Source organism: Schistocerca piceifrons, chromosome 4 (assembly GCF_021461385.2).
Source record: "Schistocerca piceifrons isolate TAMUIC-IGC-003096 chromosome 4, iqSchPice1.1, whole genome shotgun sequence".
Taxonomy (NCBI): domain Eukaryota; kingdom Metazoa; phylum Arthropoda; class Insecta; order Orthoptera; family Acrididae; genus Schistocerca; species Schistocerca piceifrons.
The window spans coordinates 577,008,940-577,034,166 of record NC_060141.1 but is presented as its reverse complement, the minus strand read 5'-3'; the positions used below and the strand labels follow the sequence as shown (position 1 = coordinate 577,034,166).

Genomic DNA, 25,227 nt, shown 5'->3' with positions numbered 1-25,227 from the left:
CAGCTGGTGAAGTGGAAGTATTATTTTTGTTTGGTTCTGCATGCTTCCTAAAGTCCATAAACCTGACCACCCTGGACGCCCCATTGAGGCCGATTACTGTGCCCCCACTGAGAGAATCTGTGCTCTCATTGACTAACACCTACAGCTTATTACCCAGAAACTACCCTCCTACATAAAAATCAACAATAATTTCCTTCACCGACTCTCCTAGTTCCTTTTCCTTTACCACATGGTACACTGCTCGTCACTATTAATACTGCCTCCCTTTACACTAACATTCCTAATGACCACGCCGTTGCCATTGTTGAACACTATCTAACCAGTACTCAGGAGACAATCAATGTACAGTCTCCTTTATAGTCACCATGACCAACAATATCCTCACCCAAAATCACTTCACCTGTAAAGGCATCACTGACAAACAAATCCATGTTACAGTAATGGACACCTGCATGGCACAGTCCTAAGCCCAAAACCTCTTGTTGTGTCCTGAAATAAAGAATAATCTACCAAATATCCTTTCCACCCCTCCCACAGTGCTACTCATTGAAACTACAGAACATCCTCGTCCATCCCTCCATTCCTACTCCACCCCTACTCCCAACCCCTTGCCCCATGGTAAATAGACCTGTCCATATATCCTACCATCGCCATCTCTTACAGTTATATCACATACAAGCTAAGCTGCAACCAGTGTTCTGCATTCTATGTGGGCATGACAACCAACAAGCTGTCTCTCTGCATAAAACGCCACTGACAAATTATGGCCAAGAACCAGCTGGACCACCCAGTTGCTGCCCAACACAGTGTCCTACATCTCAATGATTTTTTCACAGTTTGCGCTATCTGTATCCTTCCTACCAGCACCAGCTTTTCTGAATAGTGCAGGTGGGATCTCTCCCAGCAATATACCCTACATTCCTGTGACCCCCTTGACCTCAACTTTCATTAGTCACAGTCCTTCATCCACATATCCCCTTCCCTGTTCCCTGTCCAGAACTACACAGCATTCTGTTCCACCAATGCACCCACAGTCCACTCACTTCTTTCTTTTTCCACTACCCCCCCCCCCCCCCCCCCCACACACACACACACACACACACACACACACACGCAGTCTGTCCAATCTCCTGACTGCACCTGGCTGTCCTACGTCTCCCCACTGTGTGTCTGTTTGCTCCCACAAGCAGCACTGTAATGTCCCCCACAACTACCTTCTATCCATCATCTCTCTGCCCCAGCCTCCTTTGTACCCCTTTCACCCAGACTGCTTCATTCATCACGCACAGCTGCTCGCAGCCTGGTTTCGGTGGCGAGAGACAGTAGTCGCGTGTGTGTGTGTGTGTGTGTGTGTGTGAGAGAGTTTTGATTGTGTGAATATGTGTGTGTGTGTGTGTGTTTTCTACTTCAGAAGAAGGCCTTTGGGCCGAAATCTTACTAGTGTAGCAGTCTTTTTGTTGTGCCTGTCTACTCAACATCTCAACTACATGGTGAGTAGCAGTCTATCCTTTTAATAATATCAAATCAAACAATGAAAACTCCAGGCAGGAATATCAACAATGTTGGGAAAGATAGGTTGCTACTTACCGTAAAGAAGACCCGTCAAGTGTCTACACTTTTGATAATATTGTCATTATTCCATCCTGGATTCTCCATTGTTTCATTGTACCCAGGTATCTGATTTGTTTGAATCCAACTGTGACTCATTGATATTATAGTCATGGGATAGTATTTTTTGTTTTTTGTTTTGTGAAGGGCACAATTTTACATTTATGATTAGTTAAGGCATGTTGCCAATGTCTGCACCACTTTGAAATCTTATTAAGATTGGACTGAATATTTGTGCAGCTTCTAGCACTATAGATAATTTTGTCATCCGCAAAAAGTCTGAGGTTACTATTAATATTGTCCACAAGGTCATTAGTATACAATATAAACAGCAAGAGTGCCAATACACTTCCCTGAGGCACACACAAAGTTATTTCTACATCTGATGATGACTATCCATCCTAGATAACAAGCTGTGTCTTCCCTACAAAAAATCCTCACTCCAGTCACAAATTTTGCTTGATAGCCCATATGATTGTATTTTTGACAATAAGTGTAGATGTGGTACTGATTCAAATACATTTCATAAATCAAGAAATACTGCATATACCTGACTGAAGCTTTCAGTATGTTGTAAGAAAAGTGCGAGTTAGGTTTTGTCTGATCGATGTTTTTGAAATCCTTGCTGGTTGGCATGGAGGAGGTCACTCTGCTCGAGATACCTGATTGTATTTGAGATCAAAATATATTCTAAGGTTTACAACAAATCAGTGTCAAGGACATTGGATGGTAAACTGGTGTGACCAGTATTTTCTTCCAATTGCTGGGCGTGGTTTTTTGTTTGAGGGCTCTACAATAGATTATAGTTAGAAGAGGGGTTAAGTCAGCTACAAATTCAGTATAGAATGTGATAGGGGGATTCCATTCGGCCCTGGAGTTTTGTTCAATTTTAATGATATGAGCTGGTTTGAACACCATTTACACTAAAATTTTCATTTGTGCGAGGTTAATCTTCATGGGTTTTCCTTCCTAGAGGAACATTTTAAATTGGAGTTAAGGATTTCAGGTTTCGCTTTGCTGCTCTCACCTCCCCACTTACTTATCAGGTAATGTGATAATATAACCAGGATCCCATATGCCTTATCAATTTAATTTGGTTGAGGCCATCTTCTGCCGAGAATAGTCGACTTGTTAGTGGAGAGAAGTGTACAACAAGTCATTTCAGAGAACAACCTGTTCTATTCCTGACCTTTCTAGTTACTTGGACCGAGTGAGGTGGTGCAGTGGTTAGCACACTTGACTTGCATTCGAGAGGACGATGGTTCAAAACCGCATCTCACCATTCAGATTTAGGATTTCCATGATTTCTCCAAAATTCTATGAAAGTGCGTGGCTGATTTCCTTCCCACCCCTGACACAGTACAAGATTGTGCTCTGTCCCTAATGACCTTGATTTTGATGGGGCATTAAACCTAATCTTCCTTCCTGCTTATTTGGATTTTGTGTAATACTTAAAACAGTGCCACCACTCACATAAGATATGGAACCAAAAGATGTACCACATAACTCAAAGAGAAACTAATTAATATGAGGATCAGCCCAATTGGGCAGTGTCTGTCCACTATCTGATCAATAATGTGGACAATAATGAACACACAACCATTTGGCTGTAGGTGTGGCAGCAGAGGGTTGACACACATTTCTGACAGTGCACTTACAAAATAATAATGAATAAAGAAAGAAATTGTCTGATATCATTAAAACTCAGACATGTTAATTTGGAAAAGATATTTAAATGTGTTATTAAAAGATAAATGATTTACTGGCAGTAGCTCTTTGGCAAGACGATAATTTACATAATCTCAGATTAATGTTTACCTTTGAACATTAGATTCCTGTACATGACAAGCTATTCACTTTCAGTAGATTGTAATTACTATGAACATTGACTGGACGAAATAAGCAACTGTTTGATTTCAACAGATTAACAGTGGCAAAATGCAAACCATAACAGTACACAATAGCATTATTACAATAGACACATATATCAAATTTGTGAACTTAATTTATTCTTTTCTTTAATAAGAGGTTACTAGAATTACTTTAATTTTAGTTACTTTCTTTTCATTGTCATCATTCAGTTATCAAGACTGTCTTTGCCCCTAAATATGACTGAACAACATGGATAACTTATTGAAGTTTCATTATTAATTACTTGCAGTTATCATATAGTAACAAACAATACTAGCAATGACTTCTAATACTTTCTGTTAACTGTTTACCCCCCCCCCCCCTCCCATGAACCATGGACCTTGCCGTTGGTGTGGAGGCTTGCGTGCCTCAGCAATGCAGATAGCCGTACCGTAGGTGCAACCCCAATGGAGGGGTATCTGTTGAGAGGCCAGAGAAATGTGTGGTTCCTGAAGAGGGGCAGCAGCCTTTTCAGTAGTTGCAGAAGCAACAATCGGGATGATTGACTGATCTGGCCTTGTAACATGAACCAAAATGATGTTTCAGTGCTGGTACTGTGAGTGGCTGAAAGCATACAGCTTTACTGTGTGGTTAAATGATGATGGCGTCCTCTTGGGTAAAATATTCTGGAGGTAGAATAGTCCTCCATTCAGATCTCCAGGTGGGGACTACTCAGGAGGACGTTGTTATCAGGAGAAACAAAACTGGCATTCTATGGATTGGAGCGTGGAATGTCAGATTCCTTCATCGGGTAGGTAGATTAGACAATTTAAAAAGGGAAATGGATAGGTTAAAGTTTGATATAGTGGGAATTAGTGAAGTTCGGTGGCAGGAGGAACAAGACTTCTGCTTAGCTCAATACAGGATTATAAATTCAAAATCGAATAGTGTTAATGCAGTAGTAGGCATAATAATGAATAAAAAATGGACAAGCTACTACAAACAACATATTGAACGCATTATTGTAGCCAAGATACAAACGAAGCCCACGCCTACCACAGTTGTTGTTGTTGTGGTCTTCAGTCCTGAGACTGGTTTGATGCAGGTCTCCATGCTACTCCATCCTGTGCAAGCTTCTTCATCTCCCAGTACTTACTGCGACCTAAATCCTTCTGAATCTTCTTAGTGTATTCATCTCTTGGTCTCCCTCTATGATTTTTACCCTCCACGCTGCCCTCCAATGCTAAATTTGTGATCCCTTGATGCCTCAGAACATGTCCTACCAACCGATCCCTTCTTCTAGCCAAGTTGTGCCACAAATTCCTCTTCTCCCCAGTTCTGTTCAGTACCTCCTCATTAGTTACGTCATCTACCCATCTAATGTAGCATTCTTCTGTAGCACCACATTTCGAAAGCTTCTATTCTCTTCTTGTCCAAACTATTTATCGTCCATGTTTCACTTCCATACATGGCTACACTCCATACAAATACTTTCAGAAACGACTTCCTGATACTTAAATCTATACTTGATGTTAGCAAATTTTTCTTCTTCAGAAACGCTTTCCTTGCCATTGCCAGTCTACATTTTATATCCTCTCTACTTCGACCATCATCAGTTATTTTGCTCCCTAAGTAGCGAAACTCCTTTACTACTTTGAGTGTCTCATTTCCTAATCTAATTCCCTCAGCATCACCCGACTTAATTCGACTACATTCCATTATCCTCGTTTTTCTTTTGTTGATGTTCATCTTATACCCTCCTTTCAAGACACTGCCCATTCCGTTCAACTGCTCTTCCAGGTCCTTTGCTGTCTCTGACAGAATTACAACGTTATCGGCGAACCTCAAAGTTTTTATTTCTTCTCCATGTATTTTAATACCTACTCCGAATTTTTCTTTTGTTTCCTTCACTGCTTGCCCAATATACAGATTGAATAACATCGGGGAGAGGCTACAACCCTGTCTCACTGCCTTCCCAACCACTACTTCCCTTTCATGCCCCTCGACTCTTATAACTGCCATCTGGTTTCTGTACAAATTGTAAATAGCCTTTCAGTCCCTGAAATTTAACCCCTGCCACCTTTAGAATTTGAAAGAGATTATTCGAGTCAACTTTGTCAAAAACTTTCTCTAAGTCTACCAATGCTAGAAATGTAGGTTTGCCATTCCTTAATCTTTCTTCTAAGATAAGTCGTAAGGTCAGTATTGCCTCACGTGTTCCAACATTTCTACGGAATCCAAACTGATCTTCCCCGAGGTCGGCTTCTACCAGTTTTTCCATTGGTCTGTAAAGAATTCGTGTTAGTATTTTGCAGCTGCGACTTATTAAACTGATAGTTCGGTAATTCTCACATCTGTCAACACCTGCTTTCTTTGGGATTGGAATTATTATATTCTTCTTGAAGTCTGAGGGTATTTCACCTGTCTCATACATCTTGCTCACCAGATGGTAGAGTTTTGTCAGGACTGGCTCTCCCAAGGACATCAGTAGTTCTAATGGAATGTTGTCTACTCCCGGGGCCTTGTTTCGACTCAAGTGTTTCAGTCCTCTGTCAAACTCTTCACGCAGTATCATATCTCCCATTTCACCTTCATCTACATCGTCTTCCATTTCCATAATGTTGTCCTCAAGTACATAGCCCTTGTATAGACACTCTATATACTCCTTCCACCTTTCTGCGTACCCTTCTTTGATTAGAACTGGGTTTCCATCTGAGCTCTTGATATTCATACAAGTGGTTCTCTTTTCTCTGAAGGTCTCTTCAATTTTCCTGTAGGCGGTATCTATCTTACCCCTAGTGAGATAAGCCTCTACATCCTTACACTTATCCTCTAGCCATCCCTGCTTAGCCATTTTGCACTTCCTGTCGATCTCATTTTTGAGACATTTGTATTCCTTTTTGCCTGCTTCATTTACTGCATTTTTATATTTTCTCCTTTCATCAATTAAATTCAATATTTCTTCTGTTACCCAAGGATTTCTACAAGCCCTCATCTTTTTACCTATTTGATCCTCTGCTGCCTTCACGACTTCATCCCTCAAAGCTACCCATTCTTCTTCTACTGTATTTCTTTCCTCCATTCCTGTCAATGGTTCCCTTATGCTCTCCCTGAAACTCTGTACAACCTCTGGTTTAGTCAGTTTATCCAGGTCCCATCTCCTTAAATTCCCACCTTTTTGCAGTTTCTTCAGTTTTAATCTACAGTTCATAACCAATAGATTGTGGTCAGAGTCCACATCTGCCCTGGAAATGTCTTACAATTTAAAACCTGGTTCCTGAATCTCTGTTTTACCATTATATAATCTATCTGATACCTTCTAGTATCTCCAGGCTTCTTCCATGTATACAACCTTCTTTCATGATTCTTGAACCAAGCTATGATTAAGTTATGCTCTGTGCAGAATTCTACCACAGTAGTACAAGTATATATGGCAACTAGCTCCGCAGATGACAAAGAGATGGATGAAATGTATCAAGAGATGAAAGAAATTATTCAGATAGTGAAGGGCGACAAAAAATTTAATACTCATGGGGGACTGGAATTCGATAGCAGGAAAAGGAAGACAAGGATAAGTAGTAGGTGAATATGGAATGGGGGTAAGGAACGAAAGAGGAAGCCGTTTGGTAGAATTTTGCACAGAGAATAACTTAATCATAGCTAACACTTGGTTCAAGAATCATAAAAGAAGGTTGTATACGTGGAAGAATCCTGGAGATTCTAAAAGGTATCAGATAGATTATATAATGATAAGACAGAGATTTAGGAATCAGGTTTTAAATTGTAAGACATTTTCAGGGGCAGATATGGACTATGACCACAATCTATTGGTTATAAACTGTAGATTAAAACTGAAGAAACTGCAAAAAGGTGGGAATTTAAGGAGATGGGACCTGGATAAACCGAAAGAACCAAAAGGTTTTAGAGTGTTTCAGAGAGACCATTAGGAAATGATTAAGAAGAAGAGGGGCAAGAACTGCAATAGAAGAGGGATAAGTAGCTTTGAGAGATGAAATAGTGAAGGCAGCAGAGGATCAAGTAGGTAAAAAGACAAGGGTTGTTAGAAATCCTTGGGTAACAGAAGAGATATTAAATGTAACTGATGAAAGAAGAAAATATAAAAATGCAGGAAAGTTAAAGAGACCTTTGGAGAAAAGAGAACCACTAGTATGAGTAACAAGAGTTCAGATGGAAACACAGTTCTAAGCAAAGAAGGGAAAGCATAAAGGTGGAAGGAGTATACAGAGGGTCTATACAAGGGTGATGTACTTAAGGACAATATTATGGAAATGGAAGACGATGTAGATGAAGATGAAATGGGAGATACGATACAGCGTGAAGAATTTGGCAGAGCACTGAAAGACCTAAATCAAAACAAGGCCTCGGGAGTAGACAACATTCCCTTAGAACTACTGATAGTCATGGGAGGCCCACCACTGACAAAACTCAACCATATGGTGAGCAAGGTGTTTGAGACAGGTGAAATACCCTCAGACTTCAAGAAGAATATAAAAATTTCAGTCCCAAAGAAAGCAGGTGTTGCCGAACTATCAGTTTAATAAGTCATGGCTGCAAAAATGCTAAAATGAATTCTTTACAGAGAAATGAGGAAAAACTGGTAGAAGCCGACCTTGGGGGAAGATAATTCTGATTCAGTAGAAATGATGGAACATGTGAGGCAATACTGACACTACAAATTATCTTAGAAGATAGATTAAGGAAAGGTAAACCTATGTTTCTCGTATTTGTACACGTAGAGAAAGCTTTTGACACTGTTGACTGGAATACTCTCTTTCAAATTCTGAAAGTGGCAGGGGTGAAATACAGGGAGTGAAAGGCTATTTACAATTTGTACAGAAACCAGATGGCAGTTGAGTCAAGGGGCGTGAAAGGGAAGCAGTGATTGGGCAGGGAGTGAGACAGGGTTGTAGCCTCTCCCCAATGTTATTCAATCTGTATAGTGAGGAAGCAGTACAGGAAACGAAAGAAAAATTTGGAGTAGGAATTAAAACCCATGGAGAAGATATAAAAACATTGAGATTTGCTGATGACATTTTAATTCTGTCGGAGACAGCAAAGAACCTGGAAGAGCAGCTGAGCAGAATGGGTAGTGCCTTGAAAGGAGGATATAAGATGTTCATCAACAAAAGCAAAATGAGGGTAATGGAATGCAGTCAAATTAAATCAGGTGATACTGAGGGAATTAGATTAAGAAACCAGACACTTAAAATAGTTGATCAGTTTTACTATTTGGGAAGCAAAATAACTGATGATCGTCAGAGGAGAGAGGATATAAAATGTAGACTGGCAATGGCAAGGAAAGCGTTTCTGAAGAAGAAAAATTTGCTAACATCAAGTATAGATTTAAGTATCAGGAAGTCGTTTCTGAAAGTATTTGTATGGAGTGTAGCCATGTATGGAAGTGAAACATGGACAATAAATAGTTTGGACAAGAAGAGAGTAGAAGCTTTCGAAATGTGGTGCTACAGAAAATGCTGAGCATTAGATGGGTAGATGACATAACTAATGAGGAGGTACTAAACAGAATTGGGGAGAAGAGGAATTTGTGGCACAACTTGGCTAGAAGAAGGGATCGGTTGGTAGGACATGTTCTGAGGCATCAAGGGATCACCTATTTAGTATCGGAGGGATTGTAGAGGGAGACCAAGAGTTAAATACACTAAGCAGATTCAGAAGGATGTAGGGTGCAGTAGTTAGTTGGGGATTAAGAAGCTTGCACAGGATAGAGTAGCATAGAGATCTGCATCAAACCAGTCTCTGGACTGGAGACAACAACAACAACAACAATAATAATAGTCTGGCATTCAATTACTGGAAAGGAATGGGACCCTAAGTAGATGATAGTGAGTATAGTAACAAGATCAGGTGCCTACAGTTTTTACATACAACACTTATTATTGAAATAAAGTTCACTGAGAATGTCATGGGGTAACGCCTCACAAAGTTTCTAACGTGAATGAAAATAAAACAACATTACAGTTCATTGCAGATGTTGACCTGTCATTTTTGTTGCCACCTACAGTGCTCTCATTGATCCACATAGTGCTGCACACTTTCATTCGCAAGACCAATTATGGGGCAGGATCTTGATGTGATTGGAGCCTATTACATCATCATGTGCTTGATGCCTCACTAGTAGTAAGTATGAGAGAATAAAGAAAAATTTAAATATTTTAGATCTTATAATTAAATTTTACCTGAGTCATTTAAGTCTCACCTTTGGGGAGGGCATTCGACTTCGGGTAGTTCGTGCAGCAGTGTTGACCACGGCACTGTGGTGGTGTAATGGTTGGTGTTTCTGCCTAGTAAGCAAGAAGACCCAGATTCGTGTCCCAGCTGTGGCACAAATTTTAATTAATTTCTTCAGCTTCCATTATTATTGTAGATGTTAAATATGTTTACAATGTTGGAAAAGTGTGTTTTCTTAAAAGCAAATCCATTTTTTGAGAGGAAAAGTGATTATTTCATCACATGAGTACTTTCTGATCTGCTGACATACTCCTCAAGAACTTCATTTCGTAGGTTGGTATTTTGCTTTTATACCTTTCCTGTTCAGTGACTTGAAGCTAACTTGGTTTATATCTTATGGTGATACCACTTTGGCTTAATCATATTTACAATAATATAGGCTGCTTCTGTTTGGATCCAGTATGTTTCATCACATTTTTAAGCTCAATTTTTTAAATACAATTCTAGTGAATCCAGCCAGCACCCTTCAAGAATGTAGGACACTCTTGACTAGTTCTTTAGTAGAAGCAATTTCTTCAAGAATTAATGACCAAATATGCTATGTCTTTTGGCCTCCAAGACTTTACCTTGGAAGATAAAATGTGGTGCCATTCATACTCCTGAACACAGTCTACACTTTTGGGCTTCTTTCTCAATATCCATCACCTGCAACTGCTTCTTAAAGTTCCTGAAGCCAGTCATTAACTCTACCATGAGTTCAATATGTATCCTGTCCAACCCCAGGATTACAGAACTTCTCTTGAAACATGGCCTCAGAATCTCTAGCTTCCCATGTTTTCATTTTTGGATCTTAGTCCAATATTCTGCATGCTGCCTGTTAAACCAGCTATGCAGGTTTGATTTTATCATCACCTTAGCAATGGTTAGGAAAGATTCCAGTCCAGCAAATGAAGTTGTTGCACCTGTCATGGCCAGCCTATCAGCTTATTCAGTGCCACTCGTTCCTCAGTGACCAGGCACCCTTCAGCAGCTTTACCCTGTTGCTTTCCCCTAGCCTGACAAGGGTTTCATGGTTTCTACAATGATCTTTGGTCTCATTGCAGATGCTGATGGAGATTTCAGAGCTGTTGGCTGTTTGAATGATTATAGAATCCATAATCCTTGTAGCATGTATGCAGATTTTCCTTCGTGCACAGGCTGATAGCAAGATATTTCTGCCTGGAATGCCATGAACCAGCTTCCCTAGAGAGATTGCTCTCTCTAGACTGTACTCCATATACCCAACCCCAGCACCTTTATCTGTTTCTGACTCATCTGTAAACCAGACTTTGTTTCCTTAATGACATTGTGGTTTATTCTTCCACTGATCCTAATGCCAATTGTTACCCTGAAAGGTTTATTGAAGAAGCTGGAGGTTATTGTTTGATCAGCCAGCATTTCCCCAACCAGTCTTTTATTTGCCACTTTCATTATACTGGTGTGATATTCTGGATGTTGTAAAGGTTTCCAGTTATTAGCAGTTTTTAACCTGTATGCCCCTGCTGCTGCTACCTCTGTCATAACCCAAAGGTGTAACAGGGCCATGTCTAGTATTGCCTCCATCTGGCTGTTATGGCTAAGCAGGCCTGTCTTGCACATTCTTGAGCTCCAGATCAGCCACCTTCTGTTCCAATTTAGTCTACCACACTTTAGCCCCATAAACTGTAATAAGTCTTATTATGGTGGTGTATATCTGGTACATACTCATGGGACTTAGACCGCATATGTACCAGAGGACATTCTAGTGCACATAAGAGGACCTTTCGCCTTGGAACATATATTCTTTATGTTAGGTGTCCAGTATAGTTTCGCATCCAGGGTTACCTGTAGATACTTCACTGCCCCCTCTGCTGTTAGAATTTTTTCTAGAACTGATTTAACTGCTGCCTATGATGTTGAGTGGAGGAGGGGCATGTTCTGAAGTTCCTGCGAGTGATCGCCATAGAACTCCAGCTCACCTACTAAATAATATGCTTCCAAGACAATGTATTGTAGATATTCTACAGACTAAAATCAAGAAATTTGCACATACAGATGACTCAGCCAATACAGAAAATCCATAGAGGAAACCGAAAGAATATTCGCAGATGATCTCCCAGTCTTGTGGAAGTACTATGATTAATTGCCAACTCAAACCATCCAAAGTAGAAAATCATGGTAATACTCCCATCTCAATAACAGACAGGCCAACTGTCAACTGCATGTCTGTTATAGTGGAACTCCTGTAAAATACAACTCTATCCTAGAGTATTTTGGTGTCTCACTTAATAGATCCATGACTTATCATTTACACTTTAGTAACAGTACAGCCAAAGTTCACACCTAAAATAATGATCCCCAAAAGCTACATAGTACTACATTAAAATCAACACAATAGCTATAATACTCTGCTGCTCTGCAATGTGATTTGTGTATATCACAGCAGAAAATTGTACTCCTGTATAGCAAAACAGCAACCATACCAATAACATTGACACACAACTCAGTATGGTGATGGATATTATCACAGGATGTTTGACGTCTATACCAGCTTACTGGCTCCCAACTGTAAGCCATACTACCACCTGAAGTTTGGAATCTTTACTACATGGCTAGAAGAGATACTGGAAAACCTGCCTGTATTCCAAGTGCTACATCTCCCAGAAACAAGATGTGCTGCAGAAATGTGAGAGACCACTTCCTCCTTCTTTGTCTCACTTAACTGATAATAAGACCTCTCCTGTTAAATCAGGACTTATAGACTAAGTAATAACATCTGATTACTGATGATGAGGTTCAGAAAATGCAACAGATTAAGATGCAAGTATTGATTTATTAATACCTTTTTAGGTGACAGTTATGAAGTTGGAATAATGAAATCACCCCACAGGACTCTAATAACACCTTGTGTTCTAAAACGATTCATTCTAGGATGACATTTCTTACACTCACTCTAATGTTGAACTTTACTCACACATGTGCCCAAACACATATTTTGACAGATTTATCTTAATGCACTATTGCTCCTGAAACAGGACTTAATGTACCAGTATAGGGTTGGTGTGGCCTGCGTGGTGCAGTCAGGATGTTGACGTTAAGGGAGTTGGTTTGTTTCATTAATTAACATTAATAGCAGAATCGAGAGGGAGTAGAGCCTCCTTGGTTGCTTAGGTTTGGTGGTTCTGATGGGCATAGGAAGAAGAGGAGCCTGACAGGGGTGCTGGTCTGTCCAGGTAGCAAAGTGGTATAGAGATTGGTAATTCTCTTTAAACCAGTTTATTTAACTTTAAAAACATTTATATGTGTGATGTGTCTGACCATTAAACTCACTAACACATGTATATATCAAGCTGTATCATCTGGAGCACCTTTCACTTTTATGCTCTTCTATTACAACTAAGAGACCAGAGCCACTTCGCATCTGATTCCCCTATTAGTTCCTTACAAACCTAACTCAGACACAAATGCAATTACCACCACTCATTCTGCCATCTGTTGACTCAGTGGACACTTGGATTATTCCATAGGAGAAAAGATTCCATAGGAGAAAAGTGCTTCTGTAACTACTTGTTCCTGTTAGCATCTGAATACGAGACACAACTGTTTTGTGACATTCGCCAACTGTCTTTGTTCAACACTAACAGTGAAAAGATACATGAAACATTTGCTCCTTATCTGTCAGTAGAAGCTGTGTCACTGAACTACTGTCTTGTCATAGGTGAAGTTCTATCACTCCATCCACAGCTGTTGTGGTCACACCTCATAGCTGCCGCTCCTTCCGCTGCCTCCAGTTACTGCTTGATGCTCACTGATTACACATCTCCTCCTGTACTGGTCTGCACCTAAACTGCTCGATAGTGCCTTTGATGCCCCTCTCTAAGTCCTTTCTCATTTTGGTCTGTGCTATGCACCTGCTCTCCCCTTGTTTCTAGCTTATTCTTTGGGCTCTGAGAAGATTCCATGTCCATGTATGCTTCATTCTTGTACCCAGAGTTTCTGGTTGGGATTTCCTGACATAGAGTACTTGAAGGTTTCAGTTCTGACAGCTCACCTGCCTCATGTTTACTCTTTATGCTGGTGTTACAGCACCTCACTTTCTCTGAGAGTGCCTGTCCACCTGAGCACCTGCTCAGATGAGTCGTTAAGTAGAACATGCAGGCATATGTCTATCTTGGGTCTTGGCTGAAGTTTACACTTTGCTTGCGTAATACAGTTAACCTACAGGAGCAACATAACAGTCGACTTTGAATGACAACCGTGACTGCCAGACTGCTTGCCCAAAACCAGAGAGGTTTCGCCACACATTGCCACAGCTTACAGGGGCTATATTTGCTCTTGTAGTGCAGCAGTGCCTCACACCTCGAAACTCTTAAATTTTCAACCTTGAATTTCTCATGTGTCTGTGAATCCAAGGGAACACTCTCTCTCTTTCTCTCTCTCTCTCTCTCTATTTTTTTTTTTATTTATATTTTTATTTTTTTTTTTTTTACTGAAAGCAGATTGGTTTTATTCAGCATTCCAATACACAATATTATTTCCCCCTCTTTTTACTACAACACCCTCTTTTCCAACATAATCTCCAATCAATGTGATGGTCTAATGCCACCTCACTGGGAGGACCTGTATGCCTGCATGGTACCACTCTACTGGTCTACATTGGAGCCAACTTCTTGCTACATGAATAATCTCCCCATCATACATGAATAACCTCCCCATCATCCATGTACTGCTTCCTGCAGAGTGCATCCTTCATTGGGCCAAACAGATGGAAGTCAGAAGGTGCGAGATTTGGGCTGTAGGATAGACAGTCCAATGAAATTTTGTGAGCTCCTCTCAGGTGCGCAGACTTGTGTGAGGCCTTGTGTTGTCATGGAGAAGCAGAAGTTCGTTATTTCACTTTTGTGGCAAAGAACACGTAAAGATGTTTCTTCACTTTCCTGAGGGGAGTGCAATACACTTCAGAGCTGATCAGTGCATAGTGAGGGAGTACATCAAGCAGAAGTGTGGTACTAAGACTTTACCAGCCAACAGTGCAGCCTTGAACATTTTCTTCAGAAGAGAGGTGGTGTGATGCCACTGCACAGATTGCCATTTTGTTTCTGTTTCAAAGTTATGAACCCATATTTTATTGCATGTGATGATGTTTTCCAAGCCTTGTAACATGCAAGCAATTCTGCACAGATGGCCCTCCATTGCTCTTTATGGTCTTCCGTTGGGTGGTGGGGAACCCAGAGGACACACACCTTTGAGTATTCCAAATGTTGGACGAGTGTGCCAGCACTACCAACAGAGATGTCCATTTGAGCAGTGAGGTGTTTGATTGTGATCCGTCAATCATCTCGAATGAGAGTGTGCTCACATTCCGACATTGCGGGAGTCACAGCTATGTCCAGCCACCCAGCACACAGGAGATCGGACAGGTTTACATGACACTGTTACAGTGATGACGTATGCGTTGTCCGATGACTCACCGTGCTTTTGTTCCCTGCCATGTGTCTGTAGACATTCTACAAGTGCCTTTGAATATCTGCGATGCTCTGATTTGTGTCAAAAGAAGCTCAATGACAGCTCTGTGCTTGGAACGCACCTCCCTTACAGACGACATTCTGAAGGGTACTCTTAGTGTTTTAACCTATCAGAGCTTCATGAAACTGTAAGAGCTGTAACAGGAATATTCCATGATGCCCCACAAGAAATTCCAATTTTTTTGTACTGAAACTGGCCAAGAAAAATAATGTGTTGCTGTACTTATTGAATACCTCTCGTACACATATGTAGAAAACTTACCTATGGAACAGTCATAGAAGGCAAAAGGCGGATATGATTTTGAAGCTGCAACCACAATTAAATAAACAAGAAGATAAGCATTTGCAGAGATAGTAATTATTATACAAAGGCCATTTCCATAAAACACATTCAGTTACTTCTATGTAAGCACTCGATCTGGTATGCTATCAGGTAAGATGAAAGCAGTATTGGATCTCTACAGGCTTAAAAGGCCGACTGGCCTTTTTATTTCTATATACACTGAAGCACCAAAGAAACTGGGAAGGGCAAGTATATTCAAATACAGAAGTATGTAAACAGGCAGAAGAAGGTGGTGCGGTTGGCAACATCTATATAAGACGACAAGTGTCTGATGCAGTTGTTAGATCGGTTACTGCTGCTACAACTGCTACAATGGCAGGTTATCAAGATTTAAGTGAGTTTGAAAGTGGTGTTATAGTCAGTGCACAAGCAACGGGACACAGCATCTCCGAGGTAAAACATCAAATCACTGACGTCGCCGCGGCTCGAATGAGATCCTGCAAGAATGGGACTGACGATGATTGAAGAGAGTCGTTCAGCATGACAGAAGTGCAACCCTTCTGCAAATTGTTGCAGATTTCAATGCTGGGCCATCAACAAGTGATAGCATGTGAACCATTCAATGAAACATAAGTATGGGCTTTCGGAGCCAAAGGCCCACTCGTGGACCTTGATGACTGCATGACACAAAGCTTCATGCCTTGTCTGGGCCCATCAACACTGACATTGGATTGTTGATGACTGGAAACATGTTGCCTCGTTGGACGGGTTTCATTTGAAATTGTATCGAGCGGATGGACGTGTATGTGTATGGAGACAACCTCATGAATCCATGGACCCCGCATGTCAGCAGGGGCTGTTCAAGCTGGTGGAGGCTCTGCAGTGGTGTGGGGCGTGTGCGGTTGGAGTGATATGGGACCCCTGGTAGTTCTAGATACGACTCTGACATGTGACATGTACGTAAGCATCCTGTCTGATCACCTGCATCCATTCATGTTCATTTTGCATTCTGACAGACACTGGCAATTCCAGCAGAACAGTGCTACACCCCACAGGTCCAGAATTGGTACAGAGTGGCTTCAGGAACACTCTTCTGAGTTTAAACTCTTCCGCTGGCCACCAAACTCCCCAGACATGAACAATATTGAGCATATCTGGGCCGTGCGGGATTAGCCGAGTGGTCTAAGGCGCTGCAGTCATGGACTGTGCGGCTGATCCCGGCAGAGGTTCGAGTCCTCCCTCGGGCATGGGTGTGTGTGTTTGTCCTTAGGATAATTTAGGTTAAGTAGTGTGTAAGCTTAGGGACTGATGACCTTAGCAGTTAAGTCCCATAAGATTTCACACACATTTGAACATGTTGAGCATATCTGGGGTGCCGTGAAACGTGCTTTTACAGATTTATGGACAGCCCTGCAGGATTCATGCTGTCAGTTCCCTCCAGCACTACTTTAGACATTAGACGAGTCCATGCCATGTCACGTTGCAGCACTTCTGCATGTATATCTGTGTGTGTGTGTGTGTGTGTGTGTGTGTGTGTGTGTGTGTGTGAAAAAAGGGAGATCAAAAGATATAGAAAATGCCATGCAGCAGTATACAAGTGATAGTAGAACAGGATAAGTGGAGATGTAATCAAACAGGATTATTAAATCATTACATTATACTGTATTTAGATAAGACTGTCACATCAGAAAAAAATACCTTCAAAAACAGAACATTACCTTTTTATATTGATGCACTTTCATGATACTAAATATAATTCATTGCTTCACTATGCTCACACTTCACACACTTTATTGTGAGAGTATTGCAGCAAAGAAGACACAATGTAGTAGTGGTCAGGGGATGCACTGTGAAGTGTGTGGTGCATTGTGGAATGCACTTGACTCCGCCAAAAAGTGGGTGAAGTACGTAATTTGGCTGACATGCCATCTGACCACACTCTATTGGTTATGAACTGTAGATTAAAACTGAAGAAACTGCAAAAAGGTGGGGATTTAAGGAGATGGGATCTGGATAAACTGACTAAACCAGAGGTTGTACAGAGTTTCAGGGAGAGCGTAAGGGAACAAATAGCAGGAATGGGGGAAAGAAATACAGTAGAAGAAGAATGGGTAGCTTTGAGGGATGAAGTAGTAAAGGCAGCAGAGGATCAAGTAGGTAAAAAGACAAGGGCTAGTAGAAATCCTTGGGTAACAGAAGAAATATTGAATTTAATTGATGAAAGGAGAAAATATAAAAATACAGTAAATGAAGCAGGCAAAAAGGAATACAAACGTCTCAAAAATGATATCGACAGGAAGTGCAAAAAGGCTAAGCAGGGTTGGCTAGAGGATAAAGGTAAGGATGTAGAGGCTTATCTCACTAGGGGTAAGATAGATACTGCCTACAGGAAAATTAAAGAGACCTTTGGAGAAAAGAGAACCACTTGTATGAATATTAAGAGCTCAGATGGAAACCCATTTCTAAGCAAAGAAGGGAAAGCAGAAAGGTGGAAGGAGTATATAGAGGGTCTATACAAGGGTGATGTACTTGAGGACAATATTGTGGAAATGGAAGAGGATGTAGATGAAGATGAAATGGGAGATATGATACTGCGTGAAGAGTTTGACAGAGCACTGAAAGACGTGAGTCGAAACAAGGCCCCAGGAGTAGACAACATTCCATTAGAACTACTGATGGCCTTGGGAGAGCCAGTCCTGACAAAACTCTACCATCTGGTGAGCAAGATGTATGAGACAGGTGAAATACCCTCAGACTTCAAGAAGAATATAATAATTCCAATCCCAAAGAAAGCAGGTGTTGACAGATGTGAAAATTACCGAACTATCAGTTTAATAAGTCACAGCTGCAAAATACTAACGCGAATTCTTTACAGATGAATGGAAAAACTGGTAGAAGCCAACCTCAGGGAAGATCAGTTTTGATTCCGTAGAAATGTTGGAACACATGAGGCAATACTGAGCCTACGACTTATCTTAGAAGCTAGTTTCAGGAAAGGCAAACCTACGTTTCTAGCATTTGTAGACTTAGAGACAGCTTTTGACAATGTTGACTGGAATACTCTCTTTCAAATTCTGACGGTGGCAGGGGTAAAATATAGAGAGCGAAAGGCTATTTACAATTCGTATAGAAACCAAATGGCAGTTATAAGAGTTGAGGGGCATGAAAGGGAAGCAGTGGTTGGGAAGGGAGTGAGACAGGGTTGTAGCCTCTCCCCGATGTTATTCAATCTGTATATTGAGCAAGCAGTGAAGGAAACAAAAGAGAAATTCGGAGTAGGTATTAAAGTCCATGGAGAAGAAATAAAAACTTTGAGGTTCGCCGATGACATTGTAATTCTGTCAGAGACAGCAAAGGACTTGGAAGAGCAGTTGAATGGAATGGATAGTGTCTTGAAAGGAGGATATAAGATGAACATCAACAAAAGAAAAACGAGGATAATGGAATGTAGTCGAATGAAGTCGGGCGATGCTGAGGGAATTAGATTAGAAAATGAGATACTTAAAGTAGTAAAGGAGTTTTGCTATTTGGGGAGCAAAATAACTGATGATGGTCGAAGTAGAGAGGATATAAAATGTAGACTGGCAATGCCAAGGAAAGTGTTTCTGAAGAAGAGAAATTTGTTAACATCGAGTATAGATTTAAGTGTCAGGAAGTCGTTTCTGAAAGTATTTGTATGGAGTGTAGCTATGTATGGAAGTGAAACATGGACGATAAATAGTTTAGACAAGAAGAGAATAGAAGCTTTCGAAATGTGGTGCTACAGAAGAACGCTGAAGATTAGATGGGTAGATCACATAACTAATGAGGAGGTATTGAAGAGGATTGGGGAGAAGTTTGTGGCACAACTTGACTAGAAGAAGGGATCGGTTGGTAGGAGGCATCAAGGGATCACCAATTTAGTATTGGAGGGCAGCGTGGAGGGTAAAAATCATAGAGGGTGACCAAGAGATGAATACACGAAGCAGATTAAGAAGGATGTAGGTTGCAGTAGGTACTGGGAGATGAAGAAGCTTGCACAGGATAGACTAGCATGAAGAGCTGCATCAAAGCAGTCTCAGGACTGAAGACCACAACAACAACAGGTTTGATAGGGACGGGGGTACTGATGTAGCCATCTTTGAGGTGGTGATCAACATTGAGGAAGGTGGCTTGTTGGTTAAGGAGGACCATGGAAGTGAGTGGAGGAGAATATGTTGTAGTTCTAGAGGAATGTGGATAGGGTGTCCTATTGTCAATCCAGATTATGATGACAACATCAGTGAATCTGAAGTAGGTGAGGGGCTTGGGATTCTGTGTGGTTAGAAAGGATTTCTCTAGATGGTCCATGGATAGGTTGGCGTAGAATGGTGCCAAGCTAGTGTTCATAGCCATACCCAAGATTTGTTTGTAGGTGATGCCATCAAAGGAGAAGTAATTGTGTGTGAGGAAATAGTTGATCATGGTGACTAAGAAGGAGGCTATAGATATGGAATTCAACAAGTGTTGGGAAAGGTAGTGTTTAATAGTGGTAAGGCCATGGGCATTAGGGATGTTAGTGTAAAGGGAGGTGGCATCATTAGTGACGAGCAGAGCACCATGTGGTAAGGAATCGAAACTGTGCAGAGTCGGTAGAGGAAATGGTTTGTATCTTTTATATAATACGGTAGGGGGTGGGTGGTAGGCTGCTGTATGAGAGCAGAGATTCCCTCTGTGGTGGCACAGTAACCGGCCACAATAGGGTATCCTGGGTGGTTGTGTTTATGGACTTTATGAAGCACTTAGAAGGTAGGAGTGGGGGGAGTGGTATGGCTGAGGAGAGAGATGGACTCCGGGGCAGGTTCTGGGATGGTCCTAAGGATTTGAAGAGAGACTGGACATCATGCTGGATTTCTGGAATGGGACACTGTGGCAAGGTTTGTAGGTGGATGACTCTGGCAGCTGGCAAAGTCCTTCTGCCCAGGTAGTTCTTGCAGTTCAAAACAACGTTGGTACAGCCTTTGTCAGCAAGTAGGATTGTAAGGTCAGGATCAGTTTTTAGATGGTGGATTGCGGTTCTTTCTGCAGCAGGTATAAGAGTAGCTTGCATGTAGAGGGATTTGGGGAATGATGGTGAGGCAAGATTTGAAGTTAAGAAATTCTGGAAAGTTATCAGCAGGTGATTTGGGGCAGTGGGGGTAGAACACGGTTGGATGGAGGAGTGAATTGTGTCAGGCAGGGTTCAATATTGATCTTTGGTTGAGTCTTATTGGTAGGGTTGGTGGCGAAAAAGTGTTTCCATAGTAGAGACCAGGAGAAGGAGAGAAGTTCTTTAACAAGTCCTGCATGATCAGGGAGTGTGGCAAAAGGTGAGGCCCTTGGAAAGGACTGATATTTCTACGGAGCTAAGACTTTTTGAGGAAAGGTTCATTACTGTGTTTCAGGTCTGTTTAGGTTCTGGATTCTGTAAGGAAGTGGGAGAGAGCTTTTGACAGTGGGGTAAATGTAGTAGTTCTGTAAGGCAGAGTTTGTCACTATGAAGGGATGTGGGGGAGGTTTGGAGGTTGTTGTAGACATGGTGGATAGTGGTAGTCCATGGTGGGAGTAGGAGGTGTGCAGGTCAGAGTGTTTTTTGATGTGGCATTGTGCATGATGCTCTAGTTCCTGGAGGGCAAGAGTTTCAATTTGTGATATGGGATCCAGGAATTAGGGATTGCATAGCAGGAACTTTGTACAGATGGAGAGGAGGTATTGCAAGGAAGTTTGGGCCTGATTGACATAGTTTTACGGGGTTATGTTGTTGAGGGTTAAGGATTGGAAGAATCTGAACAGGTGGAGGTCATTGTGGTAGGAGGTGTTCCAGCCAGAAATGGGTAAGTTGATTGTAAAGCCATTTGGGGGGATTCCATGAGCCAAGCAACAACACAGGAACAGTATGTGGGACTGGTTTCTGGCCAAGGATAGGGAAACTTTTGTGTATTGATGCAGATGGAAGGAGCAATGATCCACGGTGGTGAATAAAAACGCATAAAAATATTTGAATGGCATAGAAATAGGCACGAAAAATTTGCAAAAATACTGGAAAATATGTGGGGAACATCATGAAAAGAATTAAATGGATGAAGTATGGGGAAGCAATATGAACTCTGAGGGAGTAGTGAAAGGCAAAAAACAACCGAAATCGACGTGAAAACACAATGAGATCAAAGGAAAAATGGTTATAATGTCTGTTACAGGTCTGTGGGTGGATAAGGGGGGAGGGGGGGACTGAAGATGTGGCTAGATTTGGTGAAGTTAGTATGTGCGAACTGGAATAAAGAGGAGAAGGAGTGGGGCTTATGGAGGGGTTGTTGGGATGGGGTACAAGTTCATATGGCACAGGAAGGTATGCAAAATAAAACTTGAAAATACATGAGAGTGACACAGGAAGAGTGATTAATTTGAAGATCTAGGATTACTGATATTGGCAGGAGTAATGTGGGATATGAGATGCTGCACCAACAATCATCACTGTCTTGTAGCCATCTCTGTGCGTAGTTGAAACGGTTGATCCACTGCGGCTCGTAAGTAGAGTGTGCGGTGCAGTTTCGAAGGCGACAAGTTAAACCCAGGAAAGAAGAGAAAGAAGGATGGGTGTTGAGTATAGTAGTGCATTAGAAAATAGTGACAAAGGAAAAGGGCTACAGAATGGAAGAAAGGCTGTTAGGCAAAATCAAACAATGGAAAATCCAGAATGGAATAATGATATTATTATGAAAAGGATAGTTGCTATTCACCACATAAGGGAGATGCTGAGTTGCAGATAGGCACAACAAAGAGACTGTTAAACAAGTAAGCTTTCGGCCAAAACGGCCTTCATCGGAATTAGACAACATACACACATGCAAACACATTTCACACATTCTTGACCACAGTCTCTGACTGCTGAGGTCAGACTGCAAGCTGGAGCGTGTGATGGGAGAAGCAAACTGGGTGGTGGTGTGGGCGGGGGGGGGGGGTAATATTGTCATTATTCCATCCTGGATTTTCCATTGTTTGATTTCACCTTAAACATTATTTGCGCATGCGGCAGTACACTTATTACAGCACCTTTCCCTTAATGACGTGCCGACTCTGAATGACAACCACAACTGCCGCACTGCATGCCCAACATAAGCAACATTGTATTTGTTTGTTGTAACTAAAGAGGTCACAGCTGAAAGACGTATATTTGTTCTCCTAACAGGAGAAGCACTATTTCTTGTTATACACCATAAATGAGAGCAAAATGGATTCAGCAAATACCACCAGGAGTACAAATTAAACTGTAACACGATTGCTAAATAGCAGGCTTCGATTTCCCATACGTGTGTGGGAAGCAGCAAGTAGAATCCACACAAGCTATAGAATATGCAGGGGCTTTCTTTTCAAATTGAGGAGGCAGTGCAGTTGTAATTAGAGTCTCCAGATCAACTCCATATGCTGTTGACTGAACTGAAAAATTATATATTATAAACTATTCTACCACTAATGTAAGAGGTGTGCACTTAGTTTCTTTGTGTTTTTCATTACAATTGTTGTTTTATATCTGTAACATGTGTTACCATCATCCTGCCATGTGTTAAATGAATAAACAATTTGAAGGGGAAAGGTAGGAGCTGTTAAACTGGTGTATAAAAATGACAATGACAAACCAAAATTTGAATGGAGACCAGACAATGAGCAACTGCTCAACATATCTGTAGAAGATAGGTAAGGAAGCTATTGAAATATCATGTAAAATGTCAAAATTAACATGTCTGCAAACTGTAAATATCCAGAATTTATCAGTTCACCAAGTCAGCTTGAAAGATCAAAAAATTTTTCTTTGTTTTTGAGTTTGAGGTAACATCTTGTATATAACCTATGAAGTAAATTTGTTATTTGTTATGAGGAAGAATATAACTAGTAATTCAGGAGACTTAAGAATACCTACTCTTTATGACTTAAAGTCTGAGTCTGCATTGTTTAAATTGCTCAATTAAATCTTTTCAGATTGCTTCTCAGTGAAACTTGTTGTACAGTATGGAGCATATGAAGGAAGAGGTTGCAACATCTTGATCTGGTTGCGTCATCAAGTTTGTACTGGTTATGCCACTTAAGATTTTGGCACAGCAAATGAAGAAGCAAACTTTGTATCCTACATTTTCCAAACCAGAGTAACTCACTACAAACTGAGTCAGTTATGACATTGCATTCTGCCAACTGAAAATTTTAAACCATAACATGGAAAGAAGCAGATATTTGTTAATATATTGTTCATTCCTAAAGAGTTTTAAAAAATTTCTTTCATTTGTTTACATCATTTTCAGTTTTATTTTTCATAGCTCTAACCGTGGACATTTCTTTCAGTAATTCAGTTTTATGTTAGATCCTTTCTTGTAGTTATTCTGACATGGTAATGGGAGCAGTTGTAAGAAATTGGTTGAGTATTGTGAACTTAGTGCCAGTGTCAAAAAATAAGTGATTAATAAATACAAGGCCAAATGCAGTATCGCATCTTCCTTAATATTTTTATTATCCAATTCACTTAATTAAAAGCCATTTGATATGCAAAGGCTGCTAAACTTTGTAGTCAGTCACTTTTTATGACAGTAACTTAGATTTAATCACTCATGTAATACCATTAAAAAGCAAAGCGGTACTCAAACCAAAGCTTGGTAGCCTTTACTAGACATAGTCTTGCTGGACATGGCATGCCCTTGCCTTCCAACTTCTGAACGGACTGGTTTTTCAATTCTGTGTAAAATTGTGGTTACATGGAACCCAAGTCAAGGTGCAGCTTGGCATTTCTCACATGTACAAAGCCAATATGAAAGAAGTGATAGGTCAAACCCCATAACTGTGGATCATAATGTAACAGTCACTCAGCATTAACATATTACGTACGAGGTCTGTTCAGAAAATTCTGGAACTTTGTCCACAAAATTTTTCTTCACTTACCATTTAATTATTGTGCATGGTCTCCTTCGAAATACTCTCCTCCACAGTTGATACCCTGCTCCCAACATCGTTTCCACTTCCAGAAGCAGTCTTCATATGCCTCTTGCTGGGTCACGTGAATTTTCTTTGATGTCTATCATTGCAAACCTTCATCTTTTCGACAGAATTTTCAACTTTGGAAATAAAAAAAGTCCACAGGGGCTAGGTCTGGAGAGTTTGGAGGGTGAGACAGCACAGCGATTTGATTTTTGTGCATTAGTCACGAACCAGCAGGGATGAATATGCGAGTGTGTTATCGTGATGCAAGAGCCACAAATTGTCTCTCCCCATTTCAGGCTGTTTCCTTCTCACGGGGTTTCTTGGCATGATCTGATTGAACTGTTACATTCTTCTGCAATCTGTCGGACTGTCAGTCTCAATTGACATGCATAATTTTGTTGACGTTCCTGACGTGAGCATCATCAGTAGACGTTGAAGGTCATCCTGAATGAGGGTCATCTTCAACTCCCGTGTGGCCATTTTTAAACCATGTGAACCATTTGTAACACCAGGTATGGCTTAAGCACTCATCACTGTAAGCTTCCTGCATCATTTGGTGTGTCTCTGTAAAGGTTTTCTTGCGTTTAACGCAAAATTTAATGCAGACGTGTTGCTCCTCTAACTCTGCCATCTCGAAATTTGTAAACTCTGTGACACAATGTTTTTCCAATACAGCACTGAACAATAACTAACAGACATACAAAAAGGGAACTGCTGGCAGTTATACATTAAACACAGGTGTGTGCAGGGATGTCAACACATTTCGCTCCAACA

General features: G+C 40.9%; 1 protein-coding gene across 2 annotated transcripts in view; it reads left to right on the top strand.

Moving 5' to 3' along the window:
* LOC124794660 (CDAN1-interacting nuclease 1) overlaps positions 1-23,962 on the top strand; it is a 125,282-nt gene extending 101,320 nt beyond the window's left edge. The window contains exons 8-9 of one of the 2 annotated variants that reach the window (XM_047258190.1): positions 9,503-9,618; positions 23,467-23,962. The gene's annotated coding sequence lies outside the window, so the exon portion shown is untranslated. The remainder of the gene's footprint in view (positions 1-9,502; positions 9,619-23,466) is intronic. The other variant, XM_047258189.1, reaches the window with a different exon arrangement.
* Positions 23,963-25,227: the final 1,265 nt, after the last annotated feature.